This window comes from Triticum dicoccoides, chromosome 4A (genome assembly GCF_002162155.2).
Source record: "Triticum dicoccoides isolate Atlit2015 ecotype Zavitan chromosome 4A, WEW_v2.0, whole genome shotgun sequence".
Classification (NCBI taxonomy): domain Eukaryota; kingdom Viridiplantae; phylum Streptophyta; class Magnoliopsida; order Poales; family Poaceae; genus Triticum; species Triticum dicoccoides.
This window is the reverse complement of record NC_041386.1, coordinates 138,906,532-138,923,659: the sequence shown is the minus strand read 5'-3', so window position 1 is coordinate 138,923,659 and position 17,128 is coordinate 138,906,532.

Sequence of the window (17,128 nt, the reverse complement as noted above, 5' to 3'; positions counted from 1 at the left end):
TCGCTTTATGATTTTTGCCGGGTGTGTAGGATACCCTTTGAGGGCATCATAGAGGAACCACATCGTAATGATGTGGAGGGATTTATTGATATGATTGCTGTAGGGGAAACGAGGAAAGTTTCCGATGCAAGAATCACTAACATACACTTTCCTGTTCTATGATACTTTGCAATATTTGCTAGTAGATGCTTAATTGGTCGCGGGAACTGTGGAAATCTTAGTGCCCTGATATTGTTATTTTGCGCCATGCTTTGTTTCATGATGCTACTTTTAGTTTAGGCGTTATTGTTGCTAAAAGGTTAAATCTGAACCGTACGAAGGGTCCTGTCTTAGGAGGCATCTTCTGTAACATCCCAAATTTTCAATTTGGAATGTTATACATTAGGTCATCATGCATATCATATTTTATTTTGCTTTTGGTTTTGATCCTAGAAAATCCTAAGCAACTCAAGGACCTACGGAGAGAGTTGGCGATTTCGTTATTTACGTATTTGAGTTTTCTCAAATTATGTAAACAGGATCATTTGATTTTATTTATTTTATCATCAATTATTTCTATTACAAAAATATGAGAGAGGGAATAAAATGACTTTCCCAAAATATAGAAATATTGAGGATTTAATAAAAAATCAAATAAGATTTATTTCGGAGTTTTTCGGTATTTTTATTTGAATTTAGGAAAAATGCGCGTTTTTCAAAGTTGTAGTTTGGGCCCAGATAAATGTTCACTTTATCGGGCTTGATTTTAGGAACCCGACAAAATTTATTTCTTGATTTTTGGAGTCCGTTTAGTATTTCTTCTTACTTTTTTCTTCCGAGCGGATTTAAAAAAAACGCAAACCGACTTCGGGCCGTACCCGGCCAGGACTCCCTGGCCCGGGGCCTTTATATAGCGCCCGAGCCGGCCCGAGAGAGAGTGAGAGGCCCGAGCCAGCTAACCCTAACCCTAGCCGCCGCCGCCGCCGCCCGCCGCTGCCGTCGCCGGAGCGTGCCGCCCGAGGTTCGCCGCCGCCGCCTCGTTTCCGTGCAGTTTTTTTAAAAAAAAATCTGTTTGTCGTTTGACCTTTTTCATCGGATTTTCCGCGGTTATTTTCTGATCGCGATTTCAGATCCGATTTTCGTTTTAGTATAACTTTTCGCTCGTTTATCGGAATCAGGCGATTCGAGCGCCTGGAGTTTCGTCTCGAAACCATCTTTCCGAATAATCAACTTAAACAAGTTTTTGCTACTGTAAAATTTGCCCTAGATCCAGATTACTAGAACGAAGTTGTTTTCTTTCGCCGTTTGATTTCTTTTGCTTTGTTCGATTTGATTCTTTTTGCCAACCGGAGTTCTTAAGTTGAACTTTCTGGTTAGATCTTCTATTTGAGTTTTACCCGTGCATTAGATGAGCACTTATTGTATGCTTGTTGTTTGTCTGCGATAGAATACCCGGAGTGCGCCGCCTGTTACTTTGAATCTCTAGGTTTCGCGGATCATCAGCATGGCAAGTAACACTTTGATCATACCTTTTCTACAACCTAGTTTTATTGCATTAGATCAATCCTCACACATTGCATGATTAGGATCTAATTAAATTGTGGGATGGGAAGTAGATGAGGTAGTACCTATTACCTGTTTATTATCAAACCTTTGGGAGTTACTTCTACGTTTGCTTATTATGCCATGCTATGCCAGTAGACGTGGATTGGGTGAGTGATATCCATGACAGATGTGAGATTTATAATTAAGGGTTTATCTAAGGTGGCAACCTAACACACATCTGGGTGGATTGAGGCACCTGGGATTACCAGGACTTGCCTGTTTTCTTGGACCGCCACCCAGGCCCAAAGGGATCATGAGATTATTCATACTAGAAACTTACGTGTGCAGCCACAAGCCAATATGGGCTCTGGCATAGTTGACTAAGTTGTGCGAACTCTTACGGGTAGACTAGCAGATGTAGGGGAAAGTAGGTGTACCGGTCTACCCACATGTAAGGTGCTAGCGCTTCTAAAAGACTGTGTCTCGATCATCCGTCTTCTCAAACACCATGTAGTGCGAGAAACCAAACGGAGGCGATCGAGTCTAGTGGGGAAAAGTGCGCAAACCTCTGCAGAGTGTAACAAACTAATCATGATTAGCCGTGTCCCCGGTTATGGACAAATCTTGAGTATCTAGTACTTGGATTTTCATGTGAATCTCAACATGTTACCCTAAGCTTAAATTTTGTGGGATCTTAATGATGTTACTTAATTGGGATTGAGGATGCTGTCGACCATTCTCAATCTTTCACAACCACCATGATAGTAATTAATTCTATTCCTTTGCAGTAGGGAAAAATTGGCTTTACACAAAAACAGTAAACATAGAGCTTTCCACCAGCCAAATATGCATATAGTATAGTTGTTGCATTCCATTACTCTCTATGTGTTATCTTGCCAGCATATTCCATGTGCTGACCCGTTTTCGGGCTGCAACGTTAATGTTGCAGACTTTTCAGACGACGATTAAGGAGTTTTAGGTCGTGGTTCTATACTCAGTGATGCCGTTGGAGTTGATGGACTCACTTATCTTCCAAGCCTTCCGCTGTTATCGTCACTAGATGGCCTTAAGCCATATTTATTGTAATAAGTTCTCTTTTGAGACACTCAATGTAATAAGTGTGTGATTGCTACTCTGCTATAAATCCTCCGAGTACTGTGTGGTGTCAGCATTACTGATCCAGGGATGACACCGGAGCACAGAGATCAGACTGTTTGAGGTCTGGTCGCTACATCTTCGCCTCGCGCCTTGCTGCACACTTTAACATACCTATTAGGCATTATGAGAAAGTAGAAAAGTTGTTGCCTCATATTTTCTAGATGATAAGAGCATGGTAGCACATGATTTTATTGTTAAGAATAAGAATAATATGCTTAACTATAGACTGATGTTTGAAAAGAAAGACGTTGAGACTATTACCTTTTCTTTGTATCATCCATGCTAGTTTATTTTCTTTTTAAGCTTTCTTCTTGTGTGTTTGAAAAACCTTAAGAAAAACCCAAAAAAATAGTTGTAGCTTTTAGCTAGTTTACTTTCAATGCCTATAGTAGTAGTACTTAAAAAGAAAACCCAAAAAGATTTTTTGTTCTTCTTTTGCTTGTTGGGAGCTTTCCCGTGTAAATAGTTTTGTTTCTTTTCTTCTTCTTTGGGGCTCGAGAGGAGAAGACCATGATGAAAATATTGAGTGGCTCTCATATGCATTATTGTTGATCTAATAAAGAGCCCATAGTACCTTGTCTTCTCCCATGTATGGAATGCTTGCAGATTCTAGCTTAGTCCAATGCACGTGCACTATTATTATTATCCACACTATTCGGTCGTGCAAGTGAAAGGCAATAATGACGGTATATGATGGACTGATTGAGACGGAGAAGCTAGTATGAACTTGACCTCTCTTGTTTTTGTAAATATGATTAGTTCATCGTTCCTGATTCATCCTATTACAAATGAAACATGTTTGCAATCACAATTAGAGATTATAGTTGCTCATGCCATGCTTAATTTGCTAGGAGTTTATAATGGTTTACCTTGTGTGCCAACATGCTATTAAAATGGTTGTGATGTGGTATGATAGGGTGGTATCCTCCTTTGAACGATTCGAGTGGCTTGACTTGGCACATGTTCACGCATGTACTTGAAACAAAATCAACATAGCCTCCATGATATTTATGTTCATGGTGAATTATATCCTACTCATGCTTGCATTCAGTGTTGATTAATTTTAATGCATGTTCATGACTGTTGTCGCTCTCTAACTGGTCGCTTCCCAGTCTCTTTCTAGCCTTCACTTGTACTAAGCGGGAATACTGCTTGTGCATCCAACTCCATAAACCCCAAAAAGTTATTCCATATGAGTCCACCATACCTTCCAATATGCGGTATCTACCTGCCGTTCCAAGTAAATTTGTATGTGCCAAACTCTAAACCTTCAAATAAACATTCTGTTTTGTATGCTCGAATAGCTCATGTATCAACTAGGGTTGTGTGTATCTTCCATGCTAGGCGGGTTATTCTCAAGAGGAGTGGACTCCGCCTCTCACTCACGAGAAAATGGCTGGTCACCGGGATGCCCAGTCCCATGCTCAAATCAAATCAAAATAATTGCAAACAAAACTCCCCCAGGATTTTTGTTAGTTGGAGGCACCTGTTGTTTCGGGCAAGCCATGGATTGATGCTTGTTGGTCGTGGGGGAGTATAAACTTTACCATTCTGATTGGGAACCGCCTATAATGTGTGTAGCATGGAAGATATCGAGATCTCTCGGTTGTTATGTTGACAATGAAAGTATACCGCTCAAAATATTATTCATCTCTATTTCAAAATCGAGCTCTGGCACCTCTACAAATCACTGCTTCCCTCTGCGAAGGGCCTATCCATTTACTTTTATGTTGAGTCATCATCCTCTTATTAAAAAGCACCAGTTGGAGATGAAGGAAATATTCCCTAGAGGCAATAATAAAGTTGTTATTTATATTTCCTTATATCATGATAAATGTTTCTTATTCATGCTAGAATTGTATTAACCGGAAACTTAGTATATGTGTGAATACATAGACAAACAGAGTGTCACTAGTTTGCCTCTACTTGACTAGCTCGTTGAATCAATGATGGTTATGTCTCCTAACCATAGACATGAGTTATCATTTGATTAACGGATCACATCATTAGGGAATGATGTGATTGACTTGACCCATCTGTTAGCTTAGCATGATGATCATTTAGTTTTTTGCTATTGCTTTCTTCATGACTTATATATGTTCCTATGACTATGAGATTATGCAACTCCCGAATACCGGAGGAACACTTTGTGTGCTACCAAATGTCACAATGTAACTGGTTGATTATAAAGGTGCTCTACAAGTGTCTCCGATGGTGTTTGCTGAATTGGCATGGATCAAGATTGGGATTTGTCACTCCGGTTGTCGGAGAGGTATCTCTGGCCCTCTCGGTAATGCACATCACTATAAGCCTTGCAAGCAATGTGACTAATGAGTTAGTTGCGGGATGATGCATACAGAATGAGTAAAGAGACTTGACGGTAACGAGATTGAACTAGGTATTGAGATACCGACGATCGAATCTCGGGCAAGTAACATACCGATGACAAAGGGAACAACGTATGTTGTTATGCGGTTTGACCGATAAAGATCTTCTTAGAATATGTAGGAACCAATATGAGCATCCAGGTTCCGCTATTGGTTATTGACCGGAGACATGTCTCGGTCATGTCTACATAGTTCTTGAACTCGTAGGGTCTGCACGCTTAAAGTTCTGTGACAATCAGTATTATGAGTTTATATGTTTTGATGTACCGAAGGTAGTTCGGAGTCCCGGATATGATCACAGACATGACAAGGAGTTTCGAAATGGTCGAGACATAAAGATTGATATATTGGAAGCCTACATTTGGACACCGGTCCCCAGTTCGACTATCATGTTGAGCATAGGCCTCAGGTACAGAAGCCAATCCCAAGATTGCCAAGGTTCCCAGGTCTTGCATCAGCACCTGGCTCCTTCAATATCAATGGCTTCAGAGCAGACAACACATTCTTCAATAGCTCCAGGAACCCCTACTCAAGGGAAAGGATATCATCTGATCGGTTCTGGAGCTATCCGCAGTGAAGCTATTACTCCTGCATTCTATACAATCAAGGTCGCATCTTCCCCCACAAGCGCCTTGACGTTGAAGCTATAGCTGGTCTGCCCTGTCTTGAAGAAGCTCTAGATTGCTTCAAAGAAGTTGGATTGCTGCCATTCATCACTGACCAAGAGCATTGGAATGAAGAGTTGCTGCTCCAATTCTATGCCACACTTCACATCCACGGGTATAGGAGAGATCCGAAGACTTGGGTCCTGGAGTGGATGACAGGAAACGTTCATCACGAAGCCAAAGCCTTTGACATCATTGAGCTCACTGGTTTGCCCACTCCTGGCGATCTCTACGAGCATGGCTGTCAGCTTCATAGTGAAGCTATTGAGAGCATCTTTCAGAAGACTGAACCTAATATGAGTCTGATGCTCAGTATGATGAAGCCATTGCCCCAAGATGCTGCTTATCCCACGGAGTTCTTCGTTGAAGACCTTGAGTATCTGCCAAGAACCATTTATCACATCATAAGGCGAACTCTCTGGCCAATCAAAGGACACTCTCCACATGCCAAGCTTGAAGGTGCAATGAAGACTTTGGTCTTCTATATTCTTCATGGAAAATGCTTCAATGCACAGGACTTCTTCATTCGCCAACTTGCTGCATCAGGCTCTGATCTGTTTGGCTTGAAGTTCTACGCCCCATGGGTCATGCGGCTGATCAAACTTCACTCCACTATCTCATATCAGCCATCTGCTCGCAATCATCGGATTTTTCTGCCTGATGTGGATATGTCGATTGAAGCCATCTATCCCGAGCCTTCCAAGGAACCCCTAAGTCTTCAGAATGCAGAGCATCAGAGTTTTTCTCAGAACATTGAAGGAGTTGAAGCAGTCGCTCGTGTGTATCCTTTGGCTGGCACTACACGTGCACCGCATCCTGCTCTCACTGAAGCCACTGACAGTACAACTGCTCCATGACCCAAGAAGCGCACTCGTTTTCTCAATGACCGAGAGCTTCATGTGGCTCTTCATCAGAAACAGGATAGGCATCATGACTGGCTGAAGCGTCAGATGCAAAGCCTCTTGGTGGATGTTAATCGCATTCGAAATCTTGCCACCAAGAATGCTTTTGTTGCCCATGAAACCTCTCGCCGCACATGGAAAGGGCTAACGCTGATGTGTTCTGAAGATGATCTTCAAGAGGATGGCTTCACTGAGCGATTCAAGTTTGACTCCACACCTCCTCGAAGGGCAGTGCTGCGACGAACTCCATCCCTTGAAGACTCTGAGTTCTCTTCCTCTGCTGCAACTGTGACTGCTAGAGTGATCGAGGATGAAGACGATGCTACTTCACCGCCACCTCCTTCAGCACACTTCGACTCTGCTCCAAGCTCTTCAGCACCGCCAAACACCACCAACGACCCTGCTGCTTCACCTACTCCTCATGGGAACGAGTAGATGCTCTATGTCTTCAAACCTTTTTGGTCCTTACTGACAAAAGGGGGAGAAGCATATGAGGTTGATAGTCTTCAAGCGGGTCCATATGGGCGGGTGCTTTATATTTTGCTTCGTGCTTACAACTCTCGTTTTGCTACATTTGGTTCTTTGAGTTGTAACACTTAAACTCGATGGTTGTCTGCTACTTATCTGCCACCGTGTTGCGATGATAAATTCCGCATGTGCGACGATAAATTCCGCACTTAGATCATTCTGCAGACGTCCATTTTCCATTATGCATGTCATTATCTTCATATACTTTCACATGCATAGTGGATTGTCATCATAAGTTGAAGTGGATCTCCACAAGTACAACCTGCCATGTGCATTTGCATTCCAAAAGCAAATTACTTATATGCACATCTTCAGGGGGAGCCCTTGCAACTTATGAAGACAATTCCTTATCCTTTACAATTTCACAGATTATATTCCCCGTTGAAAACTTCAACTAGTTTGTCATCAATCACCAAAAAGGGGGAGATTGTAAGTGCATCTAGTGCCACCCCTAGTTGGTTTTGGAGTATTGACGACAAACCTAGTTGAGGGACTAATGTGTTTGTGAGAATTGCAGGATAACACAGGTAGAAGTCCCTCATTAATTTGGTTTTCCTACCAGAGATGACCCCTAAAAATGTATGAAGACACTAAAGTCAAAGGTGGTATATGAAGATATTCACATTGAAGACTATGACAAGAGAAGACATCACATGAAGCCTATGGAGCTCGAAGACTTAGATCTTTCGTAGTTCTTTTTCTTCTTTGTTGAGTCATAGGAATCACCGTACTGTTAAGTGGGGTCCAAGAGAACCGGTCAGAATGACTGAAGTGATGCTTAAACAAAACCTATGTCTTCGAGTGAAGACTATGAGAGCGAATCTTGTCCAGAGTCGGACAAGTCAGCTTTGCTTGTAGCCCAAGTAAAGTTGCCGTGTGAGTTTGAAATCTGACCGTTGGAACACGTGTCAGTTCCTTAGTGACCCAGGGTCATTTCGGACAAATCAGGTCGGGTTGCCAAGTGGCTATAAATAGCCCACCCCCTACAACCATAAACGGTTGGCTGCTCAGATTCAGAGTACGGCTTTTGTCGTTTGAGAGCAACCCACCTCTAAGCCTTTGAGAGAGAATTCCTTGCAAGGATAAAGCCCTAACCACCCAGAGCCAAAGAGAATTAGGCATCACTTAAGTCTTCTTGTCTGTGTGATCTGAAAACTTATTACACTTGAGGACTGTGCATCCTCCAGCCGGTTAGGCGTCGCGTTCTGAGCATCCAAGAGACATTGTGGATTGCCGGTGAACGAAGTCTATGAAGGTTTGGGAGTCTACCTTGAAGACTTACCAGAGTGATTGGGCGAGGTCTGTGTGACCTTAGCTCAAGGGGAATACGGTGAGGACTGGGTGTCCTGAGCTGCGTGTTCAGGACTGGGTGTCCGGGACTGTGTGTCCTAAGGTTTAAATACCTAGCCGCCCTAACCAGACATACAGTTGTCACAACAACTGGAACTGGTCCAACAAATCATTGTCTTCAGCGAGTCACTGGTTTCATCTTCCCTTCCCTTTACTTACTGTTACTCCTTGTGAAGTCATTGTATGTTCGAACTATCTTTTGTCTTCACTGAGTGACTGCGTGTTCTGTGTGGCTTCACAATATCTTCCTACTTGATCCTTACTAGATTGCTGCTATTAGTCATTGTGCTTTCACTCTATTGAATACTTGACTATGGCTTGCCTAGTGTAGTCTACCTTCCGCTACAGGGTAATAGGGTTATTTCTATCGTTTGTCTTCATAACTTCCACGTTTTGAAGACTTTCATAAAAATCGCCTATTCACCCCCCTCTAGTCGATATAACGCACTTTCACTCCCCCTTGCTCCTTTATATACGGGGGCAAGGGGCACCCTAGGAGACACAAGTTGATCATTGATCTCTCCCAGCCGTGTGCGGTGCCCCCTCCAGCATAATCCACCTCGGTCATATTGTAGTGGTGCTTAGGCGAAGCCCTACGTCGGTAGCTTCATCAACATCGTCACCACGCCGTCGTGCTGACGAAACTCTTCCTCGAGCTCTACTGGATCGTGAGTTCGCGGGACGTCACCGAGCTGAATGTGTGCTGAACGCGGAGGTGCCGTACGTTCGGTACTGAGGATCGATCGATCGTGAAGACGTATGACTACATCAACCGCGTTGTTATAACGCTTCCGCTTAACGGTCTACGAGGGTACGTGGACGACACTCTCCCCTCTTGTTTCTATGCATCACCATGATCTTGCGTGTGCATGCGAATTTTTTTGAAATTACTATGTTCCCCAACAGTGGCATCCGAGCCAGGTTTATGCATAGATGTTATATGCACGAGTAGAACACAAGTGAGTTGTGGGCGATACAAGTCATACTGCTTACCAGCATGTCATACTTTGATTCAGCAGTATTGTTGGATGAAGCGGCCTGGACCGACATTACGCGTACGCTTACGCGAGACTGGTTCTACCGACGTGCTTTGCACACAGGTGGCTGGCGGGTGTCAGTTTCTCCAACTTTAGTTGAACGGAGTGTGACTACGCCCTGACCTTGTTGAAGGTTAAAACAGCACTAACTTGACGAACTATCGTTGTGGTTTTTGATGCGTAGGTAAGAACGGTTCTTGCTCAGCCCGTAGCAGCCACGTAAAACTTGCAACAACAAAGTAGAGGACGTCTAACTTGTTTTTGTAGGACATGTTGTGATGTGATATGGTCAAAACGTGATGAGATATAAATTGTTGTATGAGAAGATCATGTTTTGTTATTGGCAACTAGCAGAAACCTTATGGTTGTCTCTTTATTGCATAAGATGCAAGTTCCATGTAATTGCTTTACTTTATTGCTATGCGATAGCAATAGTTGAAAAAGCAATAGTTGGCGAGATGACCATGTGACACATTGATAGAGATCAAGATGATGGAGATCATGGTGTCATGCCGGTGACGATAGAGATTATAACGGTACTTTGGAGATGGAGATCAAAGGCGCAAGATGATCTTGGCCATATCATGTCACATATTTTGATTGCATGTGATGTTTATCCTTTATGCATCTTATTCTGCGTTGATTGACGGTAGCATTATAAGATGATCTCTCACTAAAAAAATTCAAGGTACAAGTGTTCTCCCTGAGTATGCACCGTTGCAGAAGTTCTTCGTGCCGAGACACCACGTGATGATCGGGTGTGATAAGCTCAACGTTCTTGTACAATGGGTGCAAGCCAGTTTTGCACACGTAGAATACTCGGGTTAAACTTGACGAGCCTAGCATATACAGATATGGCCTCGGAACACTAAGACCAAAAGGTCGTGCGTGAATCATATAGTAGATATGATCAACATAGTGATGTTCACCATTGAAAACTACTCCATTTCACATAATGATCGGTTATGGTTTAGTTGATTTGGATCACGTGATCATTTAGATGACTAGAAGGATGTCTATCTAAGTGGGAGTTCTTAAGTAATATGATTAATTGAACTTTAATTTATCATGAACTTAGTCCTGATAGTATTTGCATAACTATGTTGTAGATCAATAGCTCGCGATGTAGCTCCCCGTTTATTTTGATATGTTCCTAGAGAAAAACTAAGTTGAAAGATGTTAGTAGAAATGATGAGGATTGGATCCGTGATCTGAGGATTATCCTCATTGCTGGACAGAAGAATTATGTCCTTGATGCACCGCTAGGTGACAGACCGTTTGCAGGAGCAGATGCAGACATTATGAACGTTTGGCGAGCTCGATATGATGACTACTTGATAGTTTAGTGCACCATGCTTTACCGCTTAGAATCGGGGCTTCAAAGACGTTTTGAATGCCACGGAGCATATGAGATGTTCCAAGAGTTGAAATTAGTATTTTAGACTCATGCCCATGTCGAAAGGTATGAGACCTTTGACAAGCACTTTGCCTACAAGATGGAGGAGAATAGCTCAGCTAGTGAGCATGTGCTCAGAATGTCTGAGTACTACAATCACTTGAATCAAGTGGGAGTTAATCTTCCAGATAAGATAGTGATTGAAAGATTTCTCTAGTCACTATCACCAAGTTACTAGAACTTTGTGATGAACTATAATATGCAAGGGATAACGGAAACGATTCCCAAGCTCTTCGTGATGCTGAAATCGACGAAGGTAGAAATCAAGAAAAACATCAAGTGTTGATGGTTGACAAGACCACTAGTTTCAAGAAAAGGGCAAAGGGAAGAAGGGGAACTTCAAGCAAGTTGCTGCTTAAGTGAAGAAGCCCAAGTCTAGACCTAAAGCCTAAGACTAAGTGCTTCTACTGCAAAGGGACTGGTCACTGGAAGCAGAACTGCCCCAAGTATTTGGCGGATAAGAAGGATGGCAAAGGTATATTTGATATACATGTTATTGATGTGTACTTTACTAGTGTTTATAGCAACCCCTCAGTATCTGATACTAGTTCAGCTGCTAAGATTAGTATCTCGAAACGGGAGTTGCAGAATGAACACAGACTAGTTAAGGGTGAAGTGACGATGTGTGTTGGAAGTGGTTCCAAGATTGATATGATCATCATCGCACACTCCCTATACTTTTGAGATTAGTATTGAACCTAAATAAATGTTATTTGGTGTTTGCGTTAATCATGAATATGATTTGATCATGATTATCGCAATACGATTATTCATTTAAAGTCAGAGAATAATTGTTATTCTGTTTACATGAATAAAACCTTCAATGGTCATACACCCAAGGTGAATGGGTTATTGAATCTCAATAGTGATACACATATTCATAATATTGAAGCCAAAGGATGCAAAGTTAATAATGATAGTGCAACTTATTTGTGGCACTGCCGTTTAGGTCATATTGGTGTAAAGCGCATGAAGAAAATCCATGCTGATGGGCTTTTGGAATCACTTGATTATGAATCAGTTGATTCTTGTGAACCATGCCTCATGGGCAAGATGACTAAGACTCTGTTCTCCGGAACAATGGAGCGAGTAACAGACATGTTGGAAATAATACATACTGATGTATGCAGTCCGATGAGTGTTGAGGCTCGCGGCAGGTATCGTTATTTTCTGACGTTCACAGATGATTTGAGAAGATATGGGTATATCTACTTGATGAAACATAAATATGAAACATTTGAAAAGTTCAAATAATTTCAGAGTGGAGTGGAAAATCATCGTAACAAGAAAATAAAGTTTCTACGATCTGATCGTGGAGGAGAGTATTTGAGTTACGAGTTTAGTCTTCATTTGAAACAATGCAGAATAGTTTCGCAACTCACGCCACCTGGAACACCATAGCGTAATGGTGTGTCCGAACGTCATAACCGTACTTTATTAGATATGGTGCGATCTATGATGTCTCTTACCGATTTATCACTATCATGTTGGGGTTATGCATTAGAGACAACTGCATTCATGTTAAATAGGGCACCATCTAAATCCGTTGAGACGACACCATATGAACTGTGGTTTGACTAGAAACCTAAGCTGTCATTTCTTAAAGTTTGGGGCTGCGATGCTTATGTGAAAAAGTATCAACCTGATAAGCTCAAACCCAAATCGGAGAAATGTGTCTTCGTAGAATACCCAAAGAAAACTGTTGGGTACACCTTTTATCACAGATCCAAAGGCAAGATCTTTTTTGCTAAAAGTGCATCCTTTCTAGAGAAGGAGTTTCTCTCGAAAGAAGTGATTGCGAGGAATGTGGAACTTGATGAGGTAATTGTACCTTCTCCTAAATTGGAAAGTAGTTCATCACAGAAATCAGTTCCAGTGATCTCTACACCAATTAGTGAGGAAGCTAATGATGATGATCATGAAACTTCAGATCAAGTTACTAGAGAACCTCGTAGGACAACCAGAGTATGGTCTGCACCAGAGTGGTACGGTAATCCTTTCTGGAAGTCATGTTACTAGACCATGATGAACCTATGAACTATGAGGAAACAATGATGAGCCTAGATTCCGCGAAATGGCTTAAGGCCATGAAATCTGAGATGGGATCCATGTATGAGAACAAAGTATGGACTTTGATTGACTTGCCCAATGATCGGTGAGTCATTAAGTATAAATGGATCTTCAAGAGGAAGACGGACACTGGTAGTAGTGTTACTATCTACAAAGCTCGAATTGTCGCAAAAATGTTTTTGACAAGTTCAAGGTGTTGACTACGATGAGAATTTCTCACTCGTATCGATGCTTAAAAGTTTGTCCGAATCATGTTAGCAGTTGCCGCATTTTATGAAATCTGGCAAATGGATATCAAAACTACATTCCTTAATGGATTTATTAATAAGAGTTGTATATGATGCATCCAGAAAGTTTTGTCGATCCTAAAGGTGCTAACAAAGTGAGCAAGCTCCAGCGATCCATCCATGGACTGGTGCAAGCATCTCGGAGTTGGAATATATGCTTTGATAAAGTGATCAAAGCATATGATTTTATAGAGACTTGCGGTGAAGCCTATATTACAAGAAAATGAGTGGGAGCACTACAGTATTTCTGATAAGTATATATGAATGACATATTATTGATCAGAAATAATGTAGAATTTTCTGGAAAGCATAAAAGAATGTTTGAAAATAGTTTTTCTAAGAAATACCTCGATGAAGCTGCTTACACATTGAGCATCAAGATCTATAGAGATAGATCAAGATGCTTGATAAGTTTTTTCAATGAGTACATATCTTGATAAGATTTTGAAGTAGTTCAAAAGGGAACAGTCAAAGAAGGAGTTCTTGCCTGTGTTGCAAGGTGTGAAGTTGAGTAAAGACACAAAACCCGACCATGGCAGAAAATAGAAAGAGAATGAAAAGTCATTCCCTATGCCACAGTCATAGGTTCTATAAAGTATGCTATGCTGTTTACCAGTCCTATTGTATACCTTAGCATTTTTCTGGCAAGGGAGTACAATGGTGATCTAGGAGTAGATCACTGGACAACGGTCAAAATTATCCTTAGAGGACTAAGGAAATATTTCTCGGTTATTGAGGTGATAAAAGAGTTCGTCGTAAAGAGTTACGTCGATGCAAGCTTTTTTACATTGATCTAGATGACTCTAAGTCTCGATCTGGATACATATTGAAAGTGGGAGCAATTAGCTAGAGTAGCTCCGTGCAGAGCATTGTAGACATAGAAATTTGCGGAATACATACAGATCTAAATGTTGCAGACCCGTTGACTAAATTTGTCTCACAAGCAAAACATGATCACTCTTTGGGTGTAAATCACATAGCGATGTGAACTAGATTGTTGACTCTAGTAAACCCTTTGGGTGTTAGTCACATGGAGATGTGAACTAATCACATAAAGATGTGAACTATTGGTGTTAAATCACATGATGATGTGAACTAGATTATTGACTCTAATGCAAGTGGGAGACTGAAGGAAATATGCCCTAGAGGCAATAATAAAGTTGTTATTTATATTTCCTTATATCATGATAAATTTTTATTATTCATGCTAGAATTACATTAACCGAAAACTTAGTACATGTGTGAATACATAGACAAACAGAGTGTCACTCGTTTGCCTCTACTTGACTAGCTCATTGAATCAATGATGGTTATGTTTCCTAACCATAGACATGAGTTGTCATTTGATTAATGGGATCACATCATTAGAGACTGATGTGATTGACTTGACCCATCCGTTAGCTTAGCATGATGATCATTTAGTTTTCTGCTATTGTTTTCTTCATGACTTATACATGTTCCTATGACTATGAGATTATCCAACTCCCGAATACCGGAGGAACACTTTGTGTGCTACCAAACGTCACAATGTAACTGGATGATTATAAAGGTGCTCTACAGGTGTCTCCGATGGTGTTTGTTGAATTGGCATGGATCAAGATTAGGATTTATCACTCCGATTGTCGGAGAGGTATCTCTGGGCCCTCTCGGTAATGCACATCACTATAAGCCTTGCAAGCAATGTGAGTAATGAGTTAGTTGCGGGATGATGCATTACAGAACGAGTAAAGAGACTTGCTGGTAACGAGATTGAACTAGGTATTGAGATAGCGACGATCGAATCTCGGGCAAGTAACATACCGATGACAAAGGGAACAACGTATGTTGTTATGTAGTTTAACCGATAAAGATCTTCATAGAATATGTAGGAACCAATATGAGCATCCAGGTTCCGCTATTGGTTATTGATCGGAGACATGTCTCGGTCATGTCTACATAGTTCTCGAACCCGTAGGGTCCGCACGCTTAAAGTTCTATGACGATCGGTATTATGAGTTCATATGTTTTGATGTACCGAAGGTAGTTCGAAGTCCCGAATATGATCACAGACATGACGAGGAGTCTCGAAATGGCCGAGACATAAAGATTGATATATTTGAAGCCTACATTTGGACACCAAAAGAGTTCCGGGTGAAATCGGGATTTTACCGGAGTGCCGGAGGGGTTACCGGAACCCCTCGGGGGTTAATGGGCCTTGTTGGGCCCTAGTGGAGAGAGAGAGGGGCCGGCCAAGGCAGGCCGCGTGCCCCTCCCCCTCTGGTCTGAATTGGACTAGGAAGGGGGGGGGGGGCGCCCCCCTTTCCTTCTCCTTCTCCCCCTTCCTTTCCCCTCCTAGTAGGAGTAGGAAAGAGGGGAGTCCTACTCCTACTAGGAGGAGGACTCCTCCTCCTGGCGCGCCCTACAGGGCCGGCCGGCCTCCCCCTTGCTCCTTTATATACGGGGGCAGGGGGCACCCTAGGACACACAAGTTGATCATTGATCTCTCCCAGCCGTGTGCGGTGCCCCCCTCCACCATAATCCACCTCGGTCATATCGTAGCGGTGCTTAGGTGACGCCCTGCGTCGGTAGCTTCATCAACATCGTCACCACGCTGTCATGCCGACGAAACTCTTCCTCGAGCTCTACTGGATTGTGAGTTCACGGGACATCACCGAGCTGAACGTGTGCTGAACACGGAGGTGCCGTAGGTTCGGTACTGAGGATCGGTCGATCGTGAAGACGTACGTCTACATCAACGGTGTTGTCATAACACTTCCGCTTAACGGTCTACGAGGGTACGTGGACAATACTCTCCCCTCTCATTGCTATGCATCACCATGATCTTGCATGTGCGTAGGATTTTTTTGAAATTACTATGTTCCCCAACAAGAGAGCACTGCTGTCATTTGCATGTATTATTGTTAGTTTACATTGAGTATGATTGTGACTAGATCTCTTTTACCATGAATTATAATTTCCAGTCAGCCCTTGATCTTCAGAGGTGCTCTGCATTTATGTTTTGCGGTCTTAGAAAGGGCTAGTGAGATACCATCTTGTTATATCATATTATGATTGTTTTGAGAAAGTGTTGTCATCCGAGATTTATTATTTTTGCTCGCTAGTTGATTATGCCATTGATATGAGTGAACATGAGACCTAAATGCTATTGTGAATATGGTTAGTTCATAATCTTTGCTGAAAACTTGAATGCTGGCTCTACATATTTACAACAACAAGAGCAAACAGAGTTTGTAAAAGTTTTTCTTTATCACTTTCAATTTGTCAACTGAATTGCTTGAGGACAAGCAAAGGTTTAAGCCTGGGGGAGTTGATACGTCTCCAACGTATCTACCTTTCCAAACACTTTTGCCCTTGTTTTGGACTCCAACTTGCATGATTTGAATGGAACTAACCCGGACTGACGCTGTTTTCAGTAGAATTGCCATGGTGTTATTTTTGTGCAGAAATAAAAGTTCTCGGAATGACCTGAAAATCAACGGAGATTATTTTTGGAGTATATAAAAAATACTGGCAAAAGAATCAAGGCCAGGGGCCCACACCCTGTCCATGAGGGTGGGGGCGCGCCTACCCCCTGGCCGTGCCCCCTGCCCCGTGGGCCCTTGGTGCTCCTCCGACCTCAACTCCAACTCTATATATTCATGTTCAGGGAGAAAAAAATCAGAGAGAAGGATTCATCGCATTTTACATATGGAGCCGCCGCCAAGCCCTAAACTCTCTCGGGAGGGCTGATCTGGAGTCCATTCGGGGCTCCGGAGAGGGGAATC